The following is a 12,614-nucleotide window of genomic DNA, read 5'->3' on the forward strand; positions in this document are numbered from 1 at the left end:
CACAGAAGTAACACGTGTCCTATTCCCGAATTTAGGAGAAAATTATTCAGTCTTTCATCATTAAATATGATGTTAGAGGACTTTTTTTTTGGTAGATTCTTTTTATTAAGTTTGTGAAGTTCTCTTTTATTCTAACTTGCAGAGAGTTTTGATCAGGAATGGATGTTTGATTTTGTCAAATGTATTTTCTTGGTCTGTTAAGATGATGAAATGGTTGTCGTTTTAAAATTTATTAATATACTGAACTAGATTGATATTTATTTATTTATTTATTTTTCTATTTATTTTTCTATTTATTTATTTGATTGATTTTTAATGCTAAGCCAAGCTTACATTTCTAGGAAACAGCCCTACTTCGTAATAATGTATAATTCTTTTTATATATTATTTAGTTTCTTTTGCTATAATTTTATTTAGAATTTCTATATATATGTTCAAGAGGGATATTGGTCTATGGTTTTCTTTTCTTGTAATGTCTTTGTTAAATTTTGGTTTCAAGGTAATTTTGGCGTCTTATAGAATAATTTGAAATATCCCCTCTTCAATTTTATGCAAGAGTTTTTGTAGATTTGGTTTTAATTTTTCTATAAATGTTTGATATAATTCACCAGTAATGCTGACTGGACTTTGTGTTTTGTTTCTGGGAAGATTTTTAGCCTCAAATTCAATTTCTTTAATTATATAATATTATATACATATGGCTATATTATATATATATATATATATATACACACACATATGGCTATTTTTGGTTTTCTTCTTGAATGAGTTTTGGTAGTTTATATTTTAAAAGGAATTTATCCATTTTGTCTAAATTGTCAAATTTGTTTCATGGTGTCATTAATGGTGTCATTAATTGTAGTTCTTTACATGTTTGTAGTATCTGTAGTGATGTCACCTAAAGATAATCATGATATTGGTAATGTGTATCTTCTTTTTATCTTGTCAGTCTGGTTAGAGGTTTGTCAGTTTTACTGATTTTCTTAAAGAATCGTTCTTTGTTTCACTCATTTTCTCTATTGTTTTTCTACTTATTATTTAATTAATTTCTACTCTTTCCTTATTATTTCCTTTCTGATTACTTGAGTTTATTTAATCTCCTTTTTTTTTAATTTGTTAAGGTAGGAACTGAGGCCCTTTTATTTGAGACATTTCTTCTGTTCTAATACAGTTGTTTAGGTTTTAAAAAAGGTTTTATTTATTTGAGAGAGTGAGCAGGGGGAGGAGCAGAGGGAGAGGGAAAAGCAGTCTCCATGCGGTTATGGAGACGAGGTGGTATTGAAATCTCTGACCGTTATTATAAATTTGTGTATTTCTCTTTGCTGTTCTATCAGTTTTTCTTTTATTTACTTTGAAACTCTGTTATTGGTGTATATATGTTTAGGATTTTTACATAATCTTTAGGATCTACACCTTTATCTTTATAAAATGGCCTTTTACATTTCTGGTAATCCTTATTCTAGGGTCTATTCTATATGATATTAACATATTAATATAGCAATGATAGCTTTTTGGTTTGCTCGTTTATTGTAAGCAAGATATATATATATATATATATATATATATATATATATTTATCCTTTTACATTTCCATAGAAATTGCACAAGCCCAGAAATCAGTGGAGCAACTTCCTTAAAGTATTGAAAAAAGCCCTCCAAAATAAAAATAACTGTCAACCCAGAGTTCCATGCCTCATGAAAATCTTTTTCAAAATAAAAGAGAAATAAAAATATTTCCAATCTTTTTCAGACTTTTATTGCCAGCAGGCCTGCATTATAAGAAATGTTAAGGAAATTTCTTCAGAAAGAAAGAACATATACATGATACCAGATGGGGATTTAGATCTATGCAAAGAGATGAAGTGTTCTGGAAATAAGTTAGAATGAGCACAGCATTATAAGTTGTTTCCAGGAATTGTCCATTACTCATGCCTCTTCAGCCTTTAATTATGCCATAAAAATTTAAATATATTTGAGAAAATTTATGATAGATAAAAGGAAAAACATTTCCTATTATCCTCCAAAATATTACCATTTCATTTTTGTACACCTCAGGTTTCTCAAGCCATATCTTTTATGTATGTAATATTTTTCATCTTATATATGGAATTCATATCAATGTTTCCTATTAAAATAACTTTACAGGGCAGCCCTGGTGGCACAGCAGTTTAGCGCCGCCTGCAGCCTGGGGTGTGATCCTGGAGAACCGGGATGGAGTCCAACATCGGGCTTCCTGCATGCAGCCTGCTTCTCCCTCTGCCTGTGTCTCTGCCTCTCTCTCGCTCTCTCTGAATGAATAAATAAATAAATCTTTTAAAAAATAAAAAAAATAACTTTACAAGTGCTTGTATTCTGTAAACAGAAACATAAATCATAGGGCTAACATCGTTTACTAAAACTCTGATGACAATCAGAATGAATATAAATAGCATCTTGACTGAACAAAATCCAGTAATATATGGTTTAAAACCATTTATGTTTTGGGGCACCTGGGTGGCTCAGTCAGTTAAGCATCTGACTCTTGCTTTTGGTTCAGGTCATGATCTTGGGGTAGTGAGATCAAGCCCTGTGTCAGGCTCTGTGCTGGGCCTGAAGTCTGCTTGGGATTCTCTCTTTCCCTCTTCCACTCCTCCCCCTAAAAAAAGAGAACCTATTTATTTCTTGGATGTTCTCTTTTAAAACATTCATTTATTTAAAAAAATATTCATTCATACAATGATTAGTGAGTGCCATGTACTGTTCTAAGTCCTGAAGAGAGGAGAGTAAACAAAATTCTTATTCTTATGGAGCTTATATTCTAGTGGAAAGGGACATAAAATAAGTAGATCATTTATATATAATAAGTCAGATGATGGTGAGTATTGTGAAGAAAAATATAACAGAGAAAAGCAATAGAGAGGAGGGAGGTTTTAAAGTGAGAAATTGAAAGTCCTTTCTGACAAAATGACATTTTAATAGATATGAATAAGGTCAGAGAATGAGACCCTGAGACAGAAATGTGCTTGACATGTACTAGGAATAGGAAGGGTGTCAACTGGTTGAAATAGAGTGAATGAGACAGAATTGGAGGAGATGAGGTAGTTGGGAGGAACCAGATTATGTACACTTTTGGTCTATAATAATGACTCACATTTTATTCTATGTGAGATGGAAAGCTACTGACAGGTTTGGGGCAGGGAAGGGACACTATTTGACTGGTGTTTTAAATGTATAACTTCGGACATTCTGTTGAGAATAGAGTGAATGAGCATCAAGAGAAGTAGCAGGGAAACATGTTACAAAGATAAATAGCATGACATAGAAAAGTACATCAACTCTATGCACCTTGTGTTCTGCTGATAATATAATCCAAGTGTAAATTTAAGGAGCAACTGAACCAGTGCTACCTTAGAGCTTTCTGGGTTCTCAGCTCTGTAAAATGGCCTTTGTGTCCATTTGGCAGCTTCTCTGAGGAACTGTTCTAAGCATTTGGGTTGAAATTCATTTTGGTATTGTTCCAGTCATCTATTGCTACCTAATAAATATCTTTAAAGCTTAGAGGCTTAAAATAATGACATTTGTTTTGTTCACAAATCTGTCATTTTGGCAGGGCTTGTCAATTCAGATCTCTGTTCCATTTGGCAACAGCTGAGAGGGCTGGAATCATCTGAAGGCTGGGTCACTCACATCTGGCATTTGAGACTGTCAGCTGGGTCCTTGGCTGTGGTTGTGGTCAGAATATTTACATGTAATCTTTCCATGTAGCTCCATGGTTTCCTCACAGCATGGTGGCATAGTTCTAAGAGCCAGTATCCCAATGGTGGCCGGGTTTCAAGAGTGAGCCACATGGAAACGATATCACCTTTTCTAACCTTGCCTTGAAAGTCATGCAACAATCCTTCTGGTGTCTTCTAGTCCTTAGAAGCAAGTTTGTAAGGCCAACCTATATTCAGGAGGCAGGAAATTAGTGGCCACCTTTTGATAGGAAGAACATCAAAGCCCACTCTGAGACAAGTTGAGTTGACAGATTGGATGGACGGCCTAAGTAATATCTCTAGGCCGTGATAAAACAAACTTTCTTTGCCTAGCTTTAAGAAGATAGTTTTGGAAGAAAAGCATGTGAAATACAAGGTTAAAAAAGAGAGAAAGCACCAGAACCAAACTTGATAGTTTGTTTTCCGAGCAAACAGCTGAATCCTTGTCACATTTTAGGAACCCCAAAATGCAAATATTAAGTCTTTGAAGGGCTCATGATCTAATGAAGAGCAAATACATAAACAGATTATGAGGTCGTCAATAGAAGGGCCCATTTCTGACTTATGCATCCTCAGTGACTAGCACTGTCCCTGCAGCATATTAGATACTTAACAAATGTTGGGCAGTTGAATATTCTACTGTAACAAGTGTTATATACAAATATTTGAGGAAGTACAGAGGAAAGAGAAATATACCATAAGGGGATCATGGAAGACTTTGCAGGGGGTGTGGGATCTAAATTAGGTCCTGGAGGTGTCTGGGTGGCTCAGTCGATTAAACTTCTGACTCTTGGTGTCTGCTCATGATCTCAGGGTTGTGAGATTGAGCCCAGCATCGGGCTCCGCACTGAGTACTGAGTCTACCTGAAATTCTCTCCCTTTCCCTTTCCCTCTTCCTCTGTCCCTCTGCCCTTCTCCTGGCTTGTGTGCTCTTTCTCTCTCTCTCTCTCTCTCTCTCTGTAAAATAGACAAATAAAAAATCTTTAAAAAATTAGATCTCAAATAATAAAGAGGCATCAGAAATATATGCAAAAATATAAAAGCACAAAAGACCGTGATTGATTAAAAGAACTGCAAAAGTTCAGATGACTAGCTAAAATATATCCTTGATACAGAGTAGGCATTCAGAAAATAAACTGCTGAATAAATGAATGGATGAAGAGTGTTGGATGGTCAGCCTAGAAAAGTGAGGTTATGTTGGGTTGTGAATCTTTATGTCATGTAAAGAATGTTCGATTGTATCCTACATGCAATATGGAGCTATATAATGTTTTTACACAGGAAAGTGATGTAATTAGAGATGTCTTTAAGAGCAAGAACTCTTGTAACAACAAGAATGGATTGAGATGGGGAAAGACTGAACCCTGGTAGTCCAGATTGGTTTGGAAGCTACTGCAAGAGTAAAGTAAGACAGTAGAAGTAAGAGGAAGAGATAAAAGACCAAAGAGAAAGTTTTGATGATGGAATTGATAGGATTTGATAACTAGATTAAATCTTAGGGATTAAAAGTGAAGGTGAGGATTCTTCTTAGTTTTCTAGTTGGGTGACTAGATGATGATTATGGTCATCGAATGAGAGAAAATATGGAGATCAGGATATGCTTTGTGTGTGAGCCACTCACATCTGGCATTAGGATGTATGTGGCCTTGGTTTTTCTAGGGGCCATATGTTGGGACATAAAATAATATTCAAATGAGAGTTCAACTAACTGGAAATCTAGCCTCATATAGTTTTATTTCCTGGTTCAATGATATTTCTGAGCTGTTTAACGTGTCCTAGCAGGTGGTAGTAATAACCACTTCTTCCTGCCCTGCAGCATTTTCCCTTGGTGCTATCCATATGAGGAACTAGTACTGTGGTTGAGTGCTGATTCTTTTTTATTTTTTTATTTTATTTTATTTTTTTTGTTTTTTTTTTTATTCTTTTTTATTTTTAAAAAATATTTTATTTATTTATTTTTAGAGAGAGAGAGAGAGAATGAGAGTGGGGAGGAGGGCAAAGGGAGAGAGAAAAACTCAAGCAGACTCCACACTGAGTGTGGAGCTCCACATGGGGCTAGATCTCATGAGTCAGAGATCATGATCTGAGCTGAAATCAAGAGTCAGATGCTCAACTGACCGAGCCACCCAGGTGCTCCTTAAAGATTTTATTTTTAAGCAATCTTTACACCCAACATAGGGCTCAAACTCACAATCCAAAGATCAAGAGTCGCAAGCTCCACTGACTGAGCTAGCCAGGCACCCCATCAGTGATTCTTCAAGACAGTTCTTGTTTCTGTTTCATTCCTTGATTTTTCATATTCATCATGGAGACCTCATGGAGCTCCCATGACAATGCTGAGATAACAACTCTGAAATTTCTGAAGGTGGCGTGGCTGTTCTTTTTTTATGTATTTTATTTTTTTTTATTTATGATAGTCAGAGAGAGAGAGAGAGAGAGAGAGAGAGAGAGAGAGAGAGATAGGCAGAGACACAGGCAGAGGGAGAAGCAGGCTCCATGCACCGGGAGCCCGACGTGGGATTCGATCCCGGGTCTCCAGGATCGCGCCCTTGGCCAAAGGCAGGCGCCAAACCGCTGCACCACCCAGGGATCCCTGTCCTTCCATTCTAATTCAGGAGACACCATCATGATGAAATAAGAAAAAAATACTCTCCCCAGTACTTGTATGGTGGCCATGGAGGTGTGCCTCCTACATGTCCCTTCAAGATAATCTGTTGTTAAGTGCTTACTGACTGATAACCTCCAGCTTCTGCCCCTTTGGGTCTGCTGTGGCATTTATGCAGAGGTTATGGGCTGCTCCCAGTCAATGACTGAGCATGGCTGAGGTACTAGAACCGAGCTACCTCAGTCCAACATGGAACTCCTCTAAGGGCAACCTTTGCTCACCAGCCTGGTCAAGGCTTTCTCAGAATGACACTGTAGTTTGAAAATGTTCCTGCCTTGTGATCCAAAAGCTCTTCTCATCTATTCCTGTTTTCTCCCCCTTTATCTTTGAGAGGTGTTTTCTTTAGTTTGTTATCCCATGTAGTTTCTTATATGTCTAGTCTTTTTCTGGGGAGGGCATTTGAATTTTGGAAGACCTGAACTGACATGACTGGTCCTGAGAGTGGGGTTGTGAAGCAGGAATTCCTACTATCTATGTGCTCCTGCCCCCCAAATCAAAGGTGAGGTTTTTTTTTTTTAAAGTGATTCCAAGTTGGTAGTTTCAATGGGCACTTTTTAAATTTTTTTTTTAATTTTTATTTATTTATGATAGTCACAGAGAGAGAGAGAGGCAGAGACACAGGCAGAGGGAGAAGCAGGCTCCATGCACCGGAAGCCCGACGTGGGATTCGATCCCGGGTCTCCAGGATCATGCCCTGGGCCAAAGGCAGGCACCAAACCGCTGCGCCACCCAGGGATCCCCAACGGGCACTTTTTAGATGCAAACCCAAATCTTTCCGAAGAAACTCACTTTAAATTTGGTTCTCAAATTTCATATGCAAAGTTCCAATAAGTGTGAGTTCACAATAAAGAAAATCATAAAACACATGAAATATATGCCTTTCAATAATAAAAGTCATACCCGTAAATGGGAATGGAACAATACTGTCCTATGCAAAGATTCATCACAATTGATAGTTTGATAATGCATATAAATGAAATGAAAGCAAGAATTACAGATAATTTTATCATAAAATAAGGTAAAATTTCTTGGGTATTTTAGTTCATAACAACAACACAAAGATAGGATCCTTGGATTCTAGTTTTGTCAAAAGAAAGAATATGGGATGATAATGAGAAGTAATAAATAATAAAATAGTAAATTCTTCAATGCTTAGAATTGTTTGGAAAATATACCCCTTAGGAGTACTTATGCTTTCCAAATGATATTTTTTTAAATCACTTAATAAAATTTCTCTTCCTTTAAAAATAAAAATGAGTTACTACTTTATATTTGCAGAATTTTTGACACGATGTCTTTAAAAAAAATCCAATACCCTTGAGACTGGGGTATCTAATTAATGAAATGCTCTTTGCAAACAAAATAAATTCGGCAAAATTCATGCCACAATTATAACACTGAGATAAACATTTGCATCAAAGTAATTTGATTTCAGATGTTGCATCAAATAACAAGCTGAACACTTCACACTGTATTTATAGACATTCCAAGAGACTAAATTATGCATAATTTATTGTAACTTTGAGCTTGCCATTCACTATGTAGTGTTAGCAGCAAATACTGTGGGATACATAAAAGTATCAAAATAAATTATGGAAGGTGGGAGAATATGTCTTTAAAGCTAAAAGCCTCATCAGCTCTTTTTGTATTTTCTACAAAACAAGAATTAAAGCCCTGTCCATTAAGTTACCAAGTAATGGGGGATCCCTGGGTGGCTCAGCGGTTTAGCGCCGCCTTCAGCCCAGGGTGTGATCATGGAGTCCCGGATGGGGTCCCACGTAGGGCTCCCTACAGGGAGCCTGCTTCTCCCTCTGCCTGTGTCTCTGTCTCTCTGTCTCTCTCTCTCTGTGTCTTTCTCTGTGTATCATGAACAAATAAATAAAATCTTAAAAAAAAAGTTACCAAGTAATGGTAAATTAAAATACTCTAGTGATAAATTCCTTCTAGAGTTTCTTCTAGCTTATTCTCCCAGGTTAATTTGACAAATACTTTGGTAAACTTGAAAGTATGAGGTTTTTCTTACATTTCTCTCTTCCATATTTGGGATCTATCTGCTTTCTCCAGATGACTTCTGTTATGAACTCTCAGCTAAAAACAGCAATACAGGCATAGATGTATGATGAGCACAGTGAGATTATACATCATTTGACCCCTTAAACTACATCACCACCAGCAGGTCCAGTTCAGGAACCTGTTGAGTCATTCTTTTCAGCTGGGGCAAATGTGGGACCAATGACTTCTGCTATGAGACAGGAGGATTGGCCTGCAGGAATTTCAGAGAAGGCAGGGGCAGCAGCCTCTTGCAGCCGTATGCCATCAACATCCTGGGATCTCACTGGGGATGAAGATACATGGAGGGAAGTGCAGGAGATCAGGAGTGTGTGAATTGCCTGATACAAATGTGGTGCTCTTTGCTCATAAGAAGGCACAGAAGCTGTTTACAAGAGAGACCACTGTCAATTCAGACTCTGGTGCCAGGAATTCAGGGACCAAAGAGAGATGGAAAAACATTTGAGGTTTTAAATAAATGTCATAGATGGTAGGTGGAGAATGGGGCCTCAGAAAACACTTTATGAGAGGAGGTGCCCAAAATGCAATTTTTAAAATCAAGTATGTATTCTTTGAGAGAGGCAGTGCTGCAGTATGCATAAATGGTGGATTTCCCATTGGCTCCTCCCTTCCCTTCCGGATATGGAATTCTAGGGTCACACCTCCTCATGAGTTCTTTCTCCTAATTGAAATTTAGGTTCACAGATGGGAGACTTGCGACAATGCGACAACTGGCATGGACTGACAGTCAGCATCCCAGTGAAACTGAAACCAAGAAGCTTTTTATCTTTTTCCCCCCTCTCCTGTTTTTTTGTTTTGTTTTGTTTTGTTTTTTTTGCTATAGTTTATGGCTGGCAAGCATCATGTGGGTCCTGATTTTAGTATTTCCTGATTTGATTGCATTGGTTTTGTTTGGGAAATGATATTTAACAAGTAATTGATGCTTGCGTTGTAAATTGCTGAAGAACTGGTCACATTTATTCTGGAAGTTAATTGTGTTTTGTACTTTTTTTGTTGAGTGTGAGGTTTGCAATCATATTCTTTATTCCACCGTGCTGTACCTCTGGCATCTAAAAGAAAGTAGACATAATATGTTTGTGGTCAGAGAAATTCAATTTTTGTAGATGAAGGAGCTATATTAATTTTAATGGAAGACTGCAGGGGGCCTATTTTTGCATTTGTAGCTTGCTTAAGCCTATCATTGTGATAACCAACTTTTCCCAAACACAGGAAACTATTCTTCAGTGCCTCAGTAGAAGTGTTATGGTAAGAGAGTTCGTGGCTAAACAAATGTGAAAAAAAAAACTCTCTTGAGCAGACTTACCCCATTTTTCTTTTCCTGCAGAATGTCTCCGTTTTTTAATCTGTTAATATGCATTTCATTTTTATTTTTTTAAGGTTTATTTATTTTTGGGAGAGGGACAGAATCTTCAAGCAAACCCCCTGCTGAGTGGGGCCCTGGACACCGGGCTTTGGGGTGTCGGCTTGATCAAGCTGTGGGGCTTGATCTCAGGACTCAGGAGAACATGACCTGAGCTAAAATCAAAAGTTGGGCTCTTAACTGACTGAGCCACCCAGGTGCTCCTAATACGCATTTTTAAATGCCAAGAAGGAAACACACAAAGCAGTATTTCCATTATATTTTTAGTCGTAGGATATTTTCATATGGCATACCAATTAACATCTTTTAAACAGTTTCCTAGGAAAAGAGTTTGAGAAACATCAAGCTATAGAAAGGGACTGAGCTACTGGTTCATGCTTAGTCCAAACTCTGTAGCTTTGGACAAAAGCTTCATAGTAATAAAGAAGGGAAATTTATCCAGCTTTAGGGTCTGCCTAAATCCCTTAAAGCAACTTGCAAAGGGGCTAGGGAGGTAGGGGTAGTTTGGACAGAAGGAAGGGAAGGAAAAGAAGAGGGATGGTTACGGCAGGACAAAATGAAGGTATTCAAAAATCTTGCATCCTGGCCAAATACTGTTTAACTTCCACCTTTGACACATCTTATTGAATCAGAGAGATTTGGGTTGAAGTCAAAGCTATACTAGCTATCAACAAGGTGACCAAGGCACTGTTATTTAACCCCTTTAAACTTCAGTTTCCTCATCTATAAAATTGAGGGACCATAACCAGCTCATTGAAGTAGCATAAGAATTACTACCAACTGAGGGGCACCATGGTGGCTCAGCGGTTAAGCATCTGCCTTTGGCTCAAGACTCTGGGATCAAGTCCCACATCGGGCTCCCTGCGAGGAGCCTGCTTCTCCCTCTGCCTATGTCTCTGCCTCTTTCTGTGTCTCTCATGAATAAATAAGTAAAATCTTTTAAAAAAGAAAGAATTACTAACAATCTACCTGGCACGTAATAAGCATTCAGTAAATATTATTGAACAAGTGTACCTAGTTTAGTGTCTGGCATATAATCCTCAACAAATAGAACTTTTTATGATTATTACTATCATTATGATGTCTGAGTCCCAAATATAAGAACAGTCAGAATGAACATTGGTATTGAGAAAGATGTATTCACCAAACTTAATTTTAGACATACCTATGGATATTTTTTGAAGGGATCATATATGGTTCTATAAATTATCATGGAGCTAATTCTAGACTTATAACACATTATAAGGAAGTATTAAGCCAAGACTGGGGAGGAACAATGTACTATGTAGCCAGGGCAGCAGACATCTCATCATTGCTCATGCTAGGGAAATTATATGGGCCCAAATGTCAATAATAAATTCTCTGCTCATATCAAGCTATCCTACATCCCGATGCCAGAGAAATCTTCCCAAACCTCAATATGTCAGTTTGCCACTCAAAACCCTTAATATTTGCCTATTAATAGAGCAATGAACCCTGTTGAGAATCTGATGATAGTTATGGATATCCTCCCTAGAGAAATGCATATATATATTTACGAACAGATTATCTTCCCTATATTCTAAGAAATTCTTGGACACATCCAAAACCCATTATGAACCATGTATGATGCCACTATCATAATTCCTGGGATTGAATCTAATGAGATGTAGTCCAGTTTAATCTTGACATTAAGACCCTGTACAACAGATCTACAAACGTTTCATTTTCTATCCTCCTTACCTGTTGACCACACACATAGACTCATTTTTGCAGGGAAAGGATTTATCCACTGTCTTTCAAAAATGCCGGACCCAGAAAATTCTTGTCTCCAAATCTTGTTTGTAACTGTTCCAGCAGCCTGAAATACTATTCTTAGTCTTCTCTGGTTATGTAATTCTCACCCTGTCTTTAAAGACCATTTTGTTTTTTATTTTAATTAATTAATTAATTTTTAGAAGGGGAGAGGCAGAGAGAAAGGCCGAGATGGGGAGAGAGAATCTTAAGCAGGATCCATGTTCAGCATGGAACCCAACTCAGGGCTTGGTCTCGCAACCCTGGGAACATGACCTGACCGAAATCAAGAGTTGGCTGCTTAACTGACTGGGCTACCCAGGTGGCCCAAAGGCCATTTTACTTCCATGTATCCCTTGAAGCCTTTTTCAAGCAAAGGTGACCATCAAAAACCACACCTTCCTCAGAGTTCTTATGATATCTGTCTTTATCATTGATAATACATCTTCTCTTTTATCACCTTTTTATACGTACGTATGTCAAGTCTCTCTGATTTGTTTTCTTTTCTTTTTTTTTTTTGAAGGTTTTATTTATTTGAGATAGTGTGCATGAGAGAGGGCACAAGTGGGAGGAGGGCAGAGGGAGAGGGAGAAGCAGACTGCCTCCTGCTGAGCCTGATGGAGGGCTCCATCCCCTCCATCTCAGGATCCTGGGATCATGACCTGGGCCAAAGGCAGATGCTTAATGGACTGAGGCACCCAGGTGCCCCAAGTCTCTCTGATTTGTAACCAGGGACTTTGTTTTATTCATTGGACTGAAGAGAGAAATATTATAGATAGCAGTGCCATGTTTCTACAGGCTGTAATAAAATCTCTCAAAAGACTTACAAATTTAGCCTAATTCTTCACATAAATGCAATTATCTGATATAATCATGTATATAAAAACAAAATGACATTTAAGAAAAGGTGAAATGTATTTTAGAATTTGGGAGAATTACAATCATTTACCACTAGATGGAGGAAGTGATTTTCTTAGTTTTTGAATTTGAAGTTTTTCTTTTGAAGAATTAC

This window comes from Nyctereutes procyonoides, unplaced genomic scaffold, assembly GCF_905146905.1.
Source record: "Nyctereutes procyonoides isolate TBG_1078 unplaced genomic scaffold, NYPRO_anot_genome, whole genome shotgun sequence".
Lineage (NCBI taxonomy): Eukaryota > Metazoa > Chordata > Mammalia > Carnivora > Canidae > Nyctereutes > Nyctereutes procyonoides.